We start from the raw sequence: 15,114 nt of genomic DNA, 5'->3' as shown, positions 1-15,114 counted from the left end.
TTATCACTTATAAATGGCGAAAATAGCATCTATCTCCCATGGTTGCTGGAAAGTTTAAATAAACCTTTGTAGAAAACATACTGTCTGGTACAGGGTAAGCACTTAATACCTATTACTATTGTTATTGCAAGTGTAGTACTTTATACTTCATATTTTATGAAATACTTTTATCTGCAGTCTCCCCATTTGAGATAATTAGCTTCTGGATGACAGTACAACTTTTATCACAGAACCATGTGCAAGTATTTAATAAGCATGATTGCTACTGGATTTGTTCAGGTGAAAAGCAGCTGATTACCTTCCCATGGCTTTGATGTCAGATCAAAACGTGTTCAAGGTATTATTTTTTTAACTCAAATTGTACCTGACTTCAAACCATTTAAAGATGATTTTATTTATTCACGTTTGTCAGGCTTTCTCCCACAACGCTAATTTTGATCCTTACTTTATGTATGGGGAAGAGAAATGTGAAATAACTTTCGTAAGGTGAGAGGGCCATCAGCTCTATAACTAGCCCTCGCTCGATGATGGAATGCTCAGAATGTGCCATCTTCTGCTCTGGCTACAGTTGAATTCTGAAAAATGTCAAATCTTGTTTGTAAGCATTTGAATGCACAGAAATGAAAGCAGGCATCGGAACAGTGGTTGTGTGAAGTCTTTGGTAGTGGCCCTGCCATCCAGTCTTGGCCACTTATGTCTTTAATTTTCTTACTCATCAGCAAGTGTTAAATCCATTTTAAAAAGTACCCTGTAACCTCCAACCTTAAGGAGATGAAAAATGGTTTGGGGAGCAGTTAAAAGCCTTATATGTTGAGTAAAAAAAAAATTTTTTTTATGAGATTTCCTGAAAGCACTCACATTTCACTCAAAGGTTGAGAATTTTTTTTCTTTCTTGGTCTGGATGAAGTTAGGTTCTTGCCTGAAGGAAATGGGGTAATGTTGGTAGTAGTCTCAGAATGACCTATGAGAACACTTTGCTGTAGGGGGTATTTCTAGAGGCAGAAACAAGTGCTGCCAATCTCTCACACCAAAGCGTGCTGGTGATAGTGGTGCCAATTTGCACATTCAGCAAAGATGTCTGAGTTGCTACTGGACAAATTTCAGCTTTCTCCTGGGATAAAAAATTGTTCTAAGAGTCTTATGGGCAAAGGGGACATATGCAGAGCCCCTGCTATTCATTCTGATTTATGCGCGTTGCTATTTATGAATGGCTTCCTTGTAATTAACTGTTTAATTTAAAACAGAACTTGTGACTATAATAACCCCCAAAGCACAAATTTGAAACATTAACCATTTGAGGAGATTCAAAAAGTCTTTCAATCTCAAGGCTATAATTGGTTGTACAGCACACAAAAGAATTCTTTATTATTTTACAGGATAATTAAGAAAACATTATGGAAAGCAGCTTCTACCACTAAATAAAATTTAATTTCTGTTTTCAGAATTTCAATTTTTGTTCTAAAAAGTTCTACCTTGATGAACGTTATTTCTTTTTAATTTTTGATAAGGTAAGTTAGAAGGGGGACTTTAATTTGGTGTTTAATAAGGAAACTTACTTTGAAAAGGGAACAGTAAAAGTTTTTCTTCTTTTGGAGATAGTTTCCAAATCTGAAGGCATGACTTAGGACAAAAGTAAATGGAAAGGAACATTAAAAAAATCAATGGTCATAGAAAACAAAGCACACTAAATGGAGTCATATATAACCCCAAGACTCTTAACATTCTTGAGGAAAAGAATGCATGGCAAATAATGCTTTTAGTTTTATTTAATAATGTTCTCCCTAAAATGAAAACAAAGGTACTGTATGCAGTCATTCTGAGACAATCCTAGAATATTAGCAAAAAGGAACTAGTCTGTTTTATATGTTGTGGAGGAAAAATCTTTACATTTTAGAATAGCTTTCTGTGATTATTTTTAACGGGAAAATAAAATATAGGTGAGCTCTCCAGGAATCAATATTCTCTTATCTCTATTAGTGTTTTGCAGGCTGATTAGTTTGCAGAGGTTGGGTTTGATTGCTACTGAAGTAGAAAGCATTATAGATTCTCTGCTATTCTTCAATCCACTTGGCTGAGGTCTATGGTTCTATCTCTATGTATTTATCTACCTTCCTACATGGTGCTTAGCACCGCAGCACTGGGCCTCTTCTAAACATATTGTGAAATTGTATTGTGCTGAACTCTCAAGTCTCTTTCTGTGAATAGGTAACTACTCTTCGTCCCTTTCCCCACACCACCACCATCACCCCCAGGAGAGCTGTTCTGTTAGGTAAAGGCAAATGAGCCAGACAGAAACAGGCATTTAGAAAACAGCTTTGTGTGCATATGAAGGTTGTATCCAGCTAAGTTTTGAAAGCAAAATGTGGAGGCACTGAAGGTCATAAAATTTATATAATTCATATAGCAATTAATATAACAATAAAAAATGACCAAGAGAAAGCTTGCTCAACATCTAATGTGTGGTATTCTTAAATGATTGAATAAAAGAGTTCAATAGTTCCAATTTTTAACATCCATGGTGTACTGCCTTGGTTATGATAGTTGGCTATCAATCAATCCTTTATAAATATTTTTTCCGTTTTTAAAGAATGATTAATTAAATGAGTTATATCATCCATATTATCTGAACCATTTATTTTCAAAAGTTTGAGATAGGAATAAAGCATAAAAGAATGATGTTTTCTGTCCAGCCAAGCAAGAAATGTTTTTAATAGATTGCTTCTTTAATCAAATATTTCTCTCTATTTAAAATATTTCAGCATTAAACAGTAAAATTGCTAAGTCCTTTGACTTTAAAAGGCAGGTATATTTGAAGTTGCATAAATGTGTGTTTGAAAAAAAATTGGGTAAAGTTTGTATAGTTCTAAAGGTTAAGCTGGTTAAATACAAACTGGGTCAAGTATTATCAGATAAATGCTTTCCAGTTGTTAGTCATACGATGATAACTTATTGTACAAAATGTTAGAGAGATTGTCAAAACCATGTTTAAATACAAACTATTTAAAAGGATTCCCTTTAGAAGGATGGCCCATTTATAATCTAAATATATATTTTTATGCAGAAAGAGATTTATGCTTTAATAATTATGGTGATCTATAAATAATATAAACTAACATGATTTAATTGGTATTTGCTGAAAATGTTATTATTGAATTCATTATATTTACTGAAAAGTAAATATAGCATTAAATACTTTAATATAAAGTCTACATATAAAAAAATCTGAGTTCTTTCCCAGAAGCCAATACAGAATCATATTGGTGAATAAACATCATTATTGCTACTGCAAACAGCTGCTTAAGAAATCTGCTCCCAATTAACCTCATAGACAAATGAAAAACCATCTTATAAAAATGGACACATTTATTTCTGTAAATATGTAAATTCCTCAGCATTTCTGCAATGTTGGAATACACTGTTTTCAATCTATATTTATAGGTCAGAGTTGGGAGCAATTTCTCTATCCTTTACAAACAGCCTTGACTGCCTACTCTGAGTTCAAAACTGCCTTAAATTGTGTCATTTTTTTATACAAAAGACATTCTAAGATTGTATTATGCATTTATTGTGCTGAAAGAATGACCCTTGCCATGCTTTGTTTACTGAATGTCAGATTTTCATTTGTATTACAGCTGTGTACCATAGCAGTTTCGGTTTTGTATGAAGGGCAAATAATGCACAAAACAGTCAAACCACAGAGCAGTAATTAGTCTGGAAAAGATCAAAGTGTGCTCTTCTAAATCCAGCCAATTTGCTCTGGGTGTGCAAAACCAATAGTCTTTCTTTTGCTAAGGTCTCTTATTAATTTTTGCTTTCGTTTGTTGCAGAGCAGCTGCTTTACTGTCAACCCAACATCCTGCTCTAAAAAAAAATCCATTTTGATGCCACAAATGCAATTTCAATGGGTTTAGGAATAATAACCAGCTTTTTTTCACCCCACTTCTAGGAGATAGAAACCTGAAATGAAAGTTTTCAGCATCTGTAAAGTGAAAGAAAGAAACATAAGTCATAACACTGTTTGGATTTGTTCCTCTAGAAAAAGCTAAAGAGTGAACTGGAAATATTTCTGCTTTTAGTGCTTTTAACCAGCACTACCCCTTTCAGTGTATGGCTATTGCTCTCTTCTTTTCTTGATATGAGTTCTTTTTATCCCCAGGGTTACATTGTGGTTTTTATAGAAAAATGGAATGATCCAAGTTATTAATTAAATCCAATCCAGCAGAAAAAGAACTTAAACTAATAGTTTATACATTTCAGGATGAAAACAGTAAATAAGATAGTATCAATTGCTATTTTCTTGATGTAATTTACTATTATTCTTGAGTGAGTATGGAAGTGGCTGTTGAGGATGGTAAGGAAATAAAACTTGTGAAGGAGAAAAGAGTAAAATGTTATAACCTAAACAATGAAATATGATCTTGTAGAATATATTTTAAGTATAGTATATGTATGTCTTGCTTCTCTTCTCCATTCTTGTCATTTTTCTCTCAATATTCTCTTTAGCAAAAAGTAGGGAGAAATAGACTGATTAGTTTATTGATTCCTATTAATGCAGCAGCTTTTCTGTAATTGTTACCTATATATAAACATATACTAGTAAATATATAAAATATGTAAATATATATTTTTTAGCAATTTTTTCTTACCCAAGCAATGAATATTAACATGTATTAGCTGAGTAAATATATTTTTATGTGTCTAGTGTTGCAACAATTTTCCTGGCTTCACAAGAAACCATTTAAAATTCATTCTGAGTTATACTCCACTTCAAACATGTGCCAAATATTTGTTTTGGTATCAATATAACAAGCCTACTAGATACTAAAATACAGCCAAGCAAAACAAAAAGTGTAATGATACACAGAATTAACATAATGAAAAGAAGCACATACAAGTAATTAACAATAATTGATTTATAAACAAATGTATAAATGTCCATGAAATGACCAATTGGTTTGTTTTGGAAATGTTTTCAATTGAACAGGAATTTAGTGCTTTTGAAAAGTAACAAAATGATCATACATAGAAGTTAAAGTATCTTTTTAAACAACAGGTACAAATCAGACACTAACTCCTGATTTTACTCTTAAGTAACCATGACATACTAAATGAACTTGAACTTCAGAATTCTTCATTTTTTAAAATATTATTTGGCATCTTATTAACATCTGTTGTTACCTCTATAGCCTTTATAATGCATTCTATTCTTCCCGTTCTTTGTTATTTAAGAGGCCAACTCTGAAGATGATAGTGTGATGGTAATAAATCTATACTAGAAATTAAATAAATATGTGTGACCTTCATTTACAGCTGTTATTAGATAAAGTCTTCAAGTTCATATAAAATTTCCTTGGTTACCTTTGTCCAGCATCTGTAGGACTTAACCTGAATTTCTCTATAAGACAACTTGAAACATGGCATTTAGCAAACAAAATGGCCTCAAGGAATGTTCACACAATCTCATTTAGAAAATCCTGAAAATATTTGGACTAAAATTTTAAAAAATAATATTGAGGAATGAGAAATTCTAGAAGATACAATAGACCTTTTTTTCCAAAGAAGAAAAAAAAAGAAAGGAAGAAAGCAAGAAAGGAAGAAAGAAAGAGGAGAAGGAGGAGAAGGAGGAGGAGGAAGAGGTGAAGAAGAAGAAAAGCTAGTTTGCAAAGTGTAGATTGGTGGTTTCATTATCAGTTTAAATTATTGAGAGGGTAGTTCTAGAATTCTTGCAGAAGTGATTGTCTCTGGCCAATGAAGTAAGGCAAGAAAGACATAAAAAATGTAAGAACTGGAAGGGAAGAGACAAAACTTAAGACAATGAACAAACTGTTAAAACTAATAAAAGAATACAAGTTACAATGGCAAAAAGGCAAAAAAAAATTAACAGAGTTCTTCTATATTTGCACTAACCAATTAAAAATATAATGGAGTCCTGGTTGGTGTGGTGAAGTGGTTGAGAATCAACCCACAGACCAAAGGGTATCGGGTTCAATTTCCAGTCAAGGGCATGTACCTGGGTTACGGGTTCATTCCTTGGCCCCAGTCAGGGCAGGTGCAAAAGGCAACCACTCAATGTGTTTCTCTCACATCGATGTTTCTCTCTCCCACCCTCCCTCCTTTCTGCTCTCTCTAAAAAAAAAAAAAAATCAATGAAAAGAATATCCTCAGGTGAGAAGTAACAAACAATATATCTATATATCTACATCTATATCTGTATCTATATCTATATCTATATCATCTATATCTACATCAATCTATATACAAAATGGAAAATCTTTTTTAAAAAATATATATTTTATTGATTTTTTAGAGAGGAATGGAGAGGGGGAGAGAGAAACATCAATGAGAGAGAATCATCGATTGGCTGCCTCCTGCATGCCCCCCACTGGGGATCGAGCCCACAACCCAGGCATGTGCCCTTGGCTGGAATCGAACCCGGGACTCCTCAGTCCACAGGCCGATGCTCTATCCATTGAGCAAAACCAGCTAGGGCCAAAATAAAAAATCTTATGCCATTTATTATAACAACAAAACTTGAAGCATATAGAAAATTATCTAACAAAATGTGGATAATACAGAAAAATATTTAAAACATTTTAAAAGACCCCCCAAAATTTGTCTAATGTGATCACAGCTTTTAGAGAAGAGTTTGAAACATGATAAGCATTGAAGAAATGTATTAAATAAATGAATGAATATCTGAATAAATGGAGAGATATGCCATTTTCATAGATGGGAAAATTAACATTGTAGAAACCTCAATTCTTTTTTTTTATTTTCAGTGCAGTTCCAATATTGTGGGGGAAGCCTTAAGAAGAAATGGGATTGGAAATATATTATAAAAGAGAGTAACAACAACAAAAAGTATAAATAAAATAGTGGCCATTCAGATGTTGATGATGATAGGGTGCCATGAATCAATCAACTCAATGATGGGTAACTGAGAGCCAAGAGGAGCATATGTTTGGGTCTTGTTTTCTTTTCTTTTCTTTTTTTTTTAAAAAAAATATATTTTATTGATTTTTTACAGAGAGGAAGGGAGAGAGATAGAGAGTTAGAAACATCGATGAGAGAGAAACATCGACCAGCTGCCTCCTGCACATCTCCCACTGGGGATGTGCCCACAACCTAGGTACATGCCCTTGACCGGAATCGAACCTGGGACCTTTCAGTCCGCAGGCCGACGCTCTATCCACTGAGCCAAACCGGTTTCGGCAGGTCTTGTTTTCTTACCTGTTTAGCCATCCTGTATCTTCTGATTGGAACAGTTAATCCATTTGGATTTAAAGTAATTGTTGTTAGATATGTATTTATTGTCATTTTATTATTCATACTTTAATCTTATTTCTTCTTCTTCATAAAGAAACCCTTTAATTTTTTTTTATGATACTGGTTTGGTGGTGATAAATTTCTTCAGCTTTTTCTTGCCTGGGAAACTCTATATGTCTTTCAATTCTAAACGATAGGTTTGCTAGATAGAGTAATCATGGTTGTACTGGTAAGTCCTTGCTTTTCATCACTTTGAAGATTTCATGCCAATCTTTTTTTGGGCTGCATAGTTTCTGTTGAGAAATAAGTTGACAACCTTATGGTGCTCCTTTGTAGGTAACTAACTGCTTTTCTCATGCTGCTTTTAAGATTCTTTCTTTATCTGTAACCTTTGGCATTTTAATTATGATGTGCCTTGGTGTGGGCCTCTTTGGGTTCATCTTGTTTGGGACCTTCTTGGACTTGTGTGTCTATTTCCTTCACCAAGTTATGGAACTTTTCTGTCAATATATATATTTTTCAAATAGTTTTCAATTCCTTGCTCTCTCTTTTCTTCCACCACCCCCATGATGTGAATGTTGGTATGCTTGATGGTGTCCCAGAGGCCTCTTAAACTATCCTTATTTTGGGGGGGATTCTTTTTTCTTTTTCTTTTTGGATTCTTCTTTTCTTCCACTGGATGTGGAAGGTTTCATCTTCTCCTTCATCTAATCTACTGTTGATTCCTTCCAGTGTATCTTCATTTCAGTTATTTTATTTTTCATTTTTTACTGTTCCCTTTTATGTTTTCTATCTCCATTTTTATGTTTGCTATCTCTTTGTTGGAGTTCTACCTGAATAGATCTATTCTTCCCTTAAGTTTGTTGAGCATCTTTATAAGTGTTTTGGACTCTTCATCTGTAGATTGCCTATTTAGTTCTTTCTCTGGTGTTTTGTTCTTTGTCTCTTCATTTTGGCTGATTCCCTGTGTTTCTATGTATTAGGTGGAGCTGCTATGTCTCTCAATCTTGGTAGAGTGACCTTATGTAGTAGATGTCTTGTGGGGCCCAGTCTCTCAACCTCTTTTGTCACCTGAGTGAGGCATTTCAGGTGCACTGTGTGGAGCAACTTTTCAAATGCTTATTTGCATTGTGTATATCTTCTTTGGTGAGGTGTGTGTTCAGATCTTTGCCCATTTCTCAGTCAAGTTATTTTCTTCTTTTTGAACTTTAAATATTCTTTACATGTTTTGGATAATAGTCCTTTACCAGATGGTATCTTTTGCAAGTATTTTCTCCAGTCTGTGGCTTCTCTTCTAATTCCCTTGATATTGTCTTTTGCAGAGCAGAAGTTTTAAACTTTAATAAAGTTCAACTTATCAGTTATTTTATTTTCATGGAGCATGTCTTTGGTATTTCATCTAAAAAGATATCACCAGGAGATATTACTAGGAGTTTTACAGTTTTGCATTTTACATTTAGGTCTATAATCTATTTTGAGTTAATTTCTGTGAAAATATTGTGTCTAGATTAATTTTTTTGCATGCAGATGTCCAGTTCTAACATCATTTGTAGAAAAGACTATCTTTATTTCATTGTGTTGTCTTTGTTCCTTTAAAGATCAGTTGACTATATTTATTGGGGTTTCTTTCTGGGTCCTCTATTCTGTTCATTGACCTACTTGTTTATTCTTTTGCCCATACTACACTGTTTTGATTACTGTAGCTTTATAGTAAGTCTTGAAGTTAGGTATCATCAGTTCTCCAACTTTGTTCTTCTCTTTCAATATTGGTATTCTCTGTCATTTGGCTTTCCATAAAAACTTTAGATCAGTTTGTCAGTATCCATAAAATAATTTGCTCAGACTTTGGTGTTCATTAATTTTTTTAAAAAAATCTTGCTAGGTAGTATGCTAATGATAATCCAGTCTCATCAAGAAAATAGGTAAACAGCCCTACCCGGCTTGACTCAGTGGATAGAGCGTCAGCCTGCGGACTGAAGGGTCCCAGGTTCGATTCTGGCCAAGGGCACATGCCTGGGTTGTGGCTCGATACCCAGTAGGGGGTGTGCAGGAGGCAGCCGATCAATGATTCTCTCTCATCATTGATGTTTCTATCTCTCTCTCCCCTCTTCCTCTCTGAAATCAATAAAGAAATATATTTTTAAAAAAGAATATAGGTAAACAAATTTTGGGCATTTGTCTTTATAAAAGAAAAATATGTAAATTATTTTAAAATATGAAAGTTCTTTTTAAGTTCTTTGCTATGAGATAACAAATCTCTATGTAATACCTCAACTTGTCATGATTATGTTTTTACCTATTAAATGTTGATTTAAAAATATTGTAAAAATATGGAGTATATTTTAAAGACTTTGTTTTTATAAAATTTAATACCATCAATGAAATGTTACTCTGGGTTCAACATTTTTACACACAAAGTTTCTTATGATGATGTAGGTAATGATTTTACTAGAGTACTGTCACTTTATCCTAGGACAAGGGTGGGCAATCTTTTTGTGATTGTGTGCCAAAACCAGCAAAATCTCTGACTCAAAATTCTTCTGTGTGCCAACCCTAATTTTTTTGAGAACATGTTACGCCTACTTGATATCTCTTAAGGTGTACATATGTGAAGAACCTTGAAGAAATAATAAAATTCATTCGAGCAACAAAAACACAGTATATGATGATGAAAAATACATTTATTTTTTAATGTATACATGTACACTGATAGAAAACTTTATGACTCCGTTTGATATTACCAGTGGGACTTTTGCTGCTGCATCACTGATGACAGAGATTTTACATCAGGTTTATATTTCATGACCTTCAGAGATATGCACGAGCTACTACTTTCATCCGTCAGGCTACTCCTATTACAAGACTTAACAAAATTCATCACTGAGAACAAAGATTCACAAGCGTATGTGGATGAAACCAAAACACTGGTTGGATCTAGGAAGGCAGGGTGAGTTAAGGCAGAGGCATAGAAATTGCTCTTCCCCTCTCTCATCAACCCATGTCTATGGTCTTTAAGATAACTTGTTATGTAAAATTATTTATTTATCTAAGATGCACCTACACTGAATTTATCTGAAAAATAAAAAAGTCGATATTAAGAAAAAACTTGTAAATGGAAGATTATAAGAGAGGGTTTCGCGTGCCAGCAAAAGTTACTGGTGTGCCATGTTTGGCACGCATGCCAGGGGTTGCCCACCCCTGTCCTAGGACCTCTTCTTTTCCCTGCACTTTTAGTCAAGTTTGTATGTACATGCAGTAGTTCCTTACCAGAGTGGTTTTAAAGATATCAATACCGCCATGGCTGGGTGGTTCAGTTGGTTGGAGTGTTGTCCTCTACACCAAAAAGTTGTGGGCTCAATTCCTGGTCAGGGCACATATCTAGGTTGCGGGTTTAATCCCCAGCCAGGGCGTACGCGTATAAGAGGCAATCAATTGATGTTTCTCTCTCACATTGATGTTTTTTTTTCTTTCTCCCCCCTTTCTCTCTCTCTAAAAATCAATAAAACATATCCTTGGGTGAGGATACAAAATAAAAGATAGCAATACTAATGAGAATGTATATTCTCCATTATATTTTACCTTATTGGGTCACAAAAAAGTTGTTTTTTGATTTCTAAACACAAAGAAAGGCATGTTGATAATTTTTGGCCCATTTAATTCAGAGTCCCTGATTTTTACATTGTGGAATGAGAAGATTAATATACGACCTTTAACCTTTGGCCAGCTGGGAAGGAGGGAAACTCCATCTCTATCCACCTCTGTATAAGGAATTATGTAATGTTTTTCCCTTAGCGCTGGGACCCCCACCTCTGCTCCTCTTTTCTTCTGCTGCTACCCAGCTCCAGGATCAGGTGATGCCCTGGGTTGTGAAGACCTGAAAAACCCTGATGACCTCCAGGTGCTCAGCAACTACCTAGTGGACACAAGCTGTATCAAGGGGTATTTGCCATTACAAACAGATGTGGCAATATTTGAAGCAGTCTCCAGGCCACTACCTGCCAACTTGCATTATGCCCTCCACTGGGATATTCACATCAAGTCTTACAAAAAGGACAAGGCCAGCCTGCCAGGAGTGAAGAAAGCTTTGGGTAAGTATGGCTCTGCCAATGTGGAAGACACCACAGGAAGTGGAGCTCCAGATAGTAAAGGCGATGACATTGATTCCTTTGGATGTGATGAAGAGGAGGAAAGCAAAGCAGACAAGAGGCAAAGAGCAGAAAGCTTTGCACAGTATGAGTCAAAGAAAGCCAATAACGGGCACTTGTTGCCAAGTCTCCCATGATATTAGATGTAAAACCTCGGGGTGATGAGAGGGATATGGCAAAATTAGAGGAGCGTGTCAGAAGCATTCCAGCAGACGGCTTGGCCCGGGGATCTTCCATACTAGTCCCATTGGGGTATACGATTAAAATACTTCAAATACATTGTGTAAAGATGACACATTTGAAACAGTTATGCTGAAGGACTATGTGCATTCCATGGATGTGGCTGCTTTCAACAAGATATAAAATCTATCAAGGACTATTGTCCTTAAATAAAAGCTTTAAAAGATAAAAAAAAAGGTTGATTTTCATGTATTTCATTATTGACAGAGTCTAACAAATATCAAGAACAGAAACATTTAATGACAATTTTATCCAACTTTTTAGAAAAATAAGGCACGGCAGAAATGAGAAAAGGAAGGGGGGACTGGTCCAGTAAAGGGAGTGTTACCAAGAAGGTTCCTGCTGTGAGCACCTGGGACTCACTCCCATTGGTGAGCTCCAGAGCCAGTGCAGAATTTTTCTGTGTTGTTTCACTCCAGGCACAGTAATATTCATTCTCTCTCTCTCTCTCTCTCTCTCTCTCTCTCTCTCTCTCTCATCAGCTAGACATCAATCACAGAGTACTTCTGGTTTAATTATTTGTAGATTTGGAATCCTCAGGTGTAAGGATATAGGTGTTGCAGCAAGGTGCAGTGCTCAGGTGCAGGGACAACGTATGCAGGAGGTAATGCATTATCTACTAAGGTCACCACACTGGTCTTTTGACCTTGTTTTCTAAGACAGAAAGAACAAGTATTTTTAACTAAAGTTATTACTACTAAGTAAAAAACCCTGCAGAAAAGCTTATCAATCTTTATTAAATTAGTAAACATTTGTAAGCTCTTCATATTCTATATTTAAACCCATAACTTAAATAGTCATATATGATATACATATAAATATGTCAATGATATATATTTTAACAGATTTGAATGTATTGTTGCTATTTTTACCTGACTAAAAGAGAGTATGCAAGGAGTGGAAGGATCAGCTCTGCCTTTGTCTTAGCTCCTCTTGTGCTTTCCCTATTAGTGTTATCTACAGTTTAGGGTTTCTTTGAAGAGATCTTTTTTTCAGTCACTTGTTTATTTTAGGAGGGTTTATTTACTTAAAAGTAGATAATATTCATATATATGTATATACTTAACGAGGCACCATAAAATGCACCTTGTTAAATAAAAACAAAATGAATGATAGAATGATGGTCACCTGTCTAGCCCTCCATATTGTGGATATCCCATTTTTCCTTCAGGGTGCTTTGCTTGCTGTATATGACATGTGACAGTTTGACATTCAAACCTATTGAGGGTGTCAGTGTCACTCTAAATGAAATATTAGTAAAGTTTAATATTTGCATAATTATTGGGGTAAAGATAAAACAATATAGAGGTTCTCATATTTTCCCCCAGTGGATTATCTTGTGCATCTCCTGTGGTATGTGCATTCCAGTTTGGAGACCACTCGTCTACAAGCATGGCATACACATCCTCCACCATAGCCCTTGCCTGCTTCTTTAACCTAAGCTCCTGCCTTGTCATGCCTCATACTGGACATTTCAGTTATTGAGAACTTTTTGAAGTTCCCTGAATTTATCATGTTGAGTTGTTGAGTCATGTGTCAGAGATTTACTATTGCTTCTTCCCAGAATGCTCTTTTTTTTTTTTTGATTGCCTGGTAACACCTCCTCTATGAGACTTTTCCTGGCTCTTTCCCATTCCCAGGGAGCATTGAAAACATACATGCTCTCAACCTTAGCCCTCAGCTCTTTTGTTGAATGTATTTGCTAATATTCTTGGCTCCTCCTGTAGATCATAGCATCCCTGAAATCAAAGATGTTGTCTAATTTATCTTAGTATCACCAGCATATAGCCCCAAACAGGTGCATAATCATGCTTGTTGAATTAATGATGGAGATGGTAGTCCTACTGTACACAGTATTGGTCATCCAGCAAAAAAGGTTGTGTTTGGCTCTGGGTACCTTTTGAAGAAGGACTTGGAAAATTGATGTGTACTCAGAGGAAAATAATTCCAAACAATGTCATGAGAGCAATTCTAGCCTGGGCCCAATGTATAGAATAATAGGAAAGAGGGAGTTGGTTTTAACATAAGGAAGAATTATCTAACAATTAGAGTTGCTTGAATACAGGATGAATGGCTTTGGGGTATGGTTTGTCTCTTGCCACTGGAGGTATTAAAATAAAGCCTGAATAAATAACCTCCTTGAGTTGCTTGAGCTGGCTGAGTAAGGGCTTAAAGCATCTGGAGTCATCAAGGTGAGTGGAAAAGAATTTAGAAAATCTTTGGATTATAAACAATCAGATTTGATATGTCTAGTGATGGTCTCTAGACTTTAATATATATTATTGTTTTAAAAAGTGGTGAGCTAATGCCTGGCCACTGTGGCTCAGTGGTTGAGCATCAACTATGAACCAGGAGCTCACAGTTCGATTCCCAGTTGGGGCACACGCCAGGGTTACGGGCTGGATTTCCAGTAGGGGGCGTGGAGGAGGCAGCCGATTGATGATTCTCTTTCAACATTGATATTCTTTCTCCTCTCTGAAATCAATAAAAACGTATTTTAAAAACGTGTTGAGCCTATTTGAAGTATACAGTTTCTCTGTAATTCATAGTTCCTGGATCTGGGTGAGAAACAACAGTAATGCTACTTTGCCTTCTCACGCGTCCGGCTAGGCAAGTCTCTGAGCGTGTACTGATGCAGTTATTTTTCTCTGTGAGTGTAACTACAGCCATCTAACTTGCTTCCTTTTTTCATCTCAGAAGTAGGCCACCTTCACTTTGCCCAACCATGGATTTAAATTTAGAGTCCTGAGAGTCTATAACAAAGTGATAGTGTCTTTTGAGATTTGGAACAGAAGCAGTTATCTTAATTTTCTATATATTTAGGGCTTTCTAAGACGGAATCTTAATGTATTGAATCAGTTAAACTTAATTCAGGAAATAAATAGTAAGACTCTATCATATATATAAATAACACTAATTATAACACCTTTTAAGGGCATGAATCTGATAACATGGGAACTGAGGCTCAGTGAGGTTAAAGAGATTTGGCTAAATGCTGTACAACTAATTACTTTCAGAGCTAGATCACAATCCATCACATCTGATTCCACTTGCATAGTTTTCTGCATTTTACCACCCTGCCTCAAAAGTCCTGAAGGAATATTACAATCTCATAAAGGAATAAGACATATATATATAAAAGAATTAGAGAGTGACAAAAGTAAAATCAAGTGTAATACATGTGTTACAGCTAAGGAGTAGTTTGGAAGGTCAACAAGGTGAGAAGTCACAGGCTAGAGGATATGGACTTTTTTTTAAGAGCAAATTTAAAAATAGCTGTGAAAGATAATTAGGCTTACAGAATTTTTCTTTGGGTCTCAAAGTGCATGGCAGCTTTGTCCACATTTACCAGTGCACTTCTTCTCTTTTGTTTCTTTTTAGTATTACTACTCTCTATCACACTGGCCAATAGGATGTAAGCATCTAATTGCAGCTAATTATTATACATTCCAGTGACTCCCAC

General features: G+C 35.3%; 1 pseudogene; it reads left to right on the top strand.

Annotated features, from left to right (window-relative positions):
- Window positions 1–385: 385 nt before the first annotated feature.
- Window positions 386–11,774, top strand: LOC102420839 (annotated as a pseudogene).
- Window positions 11,775–15,114: the final 3,340 nt, after the last annotated feature.

This window comes from Myotis lucifugus, unplaced genomic scaffold (genome assembly GCF_000147115.1).
Source record: "Myotis lucifugus unplaced genomic scaffold, Myoluc2.0 scaffold_22, whole genome shotgun sequence".
Taxonomy (NCBI): domain Eukaryota; kingdom Metazoa; phylum Chordata; class Mammalia; order Chiroptera; family Vespertilionidae; genus Myotis; species Myotis lucifugus.
Note: the sequence above shows the minus strand (reverse complement) of the source record. Positions and strands in the feature narration are given on the sequence as shown.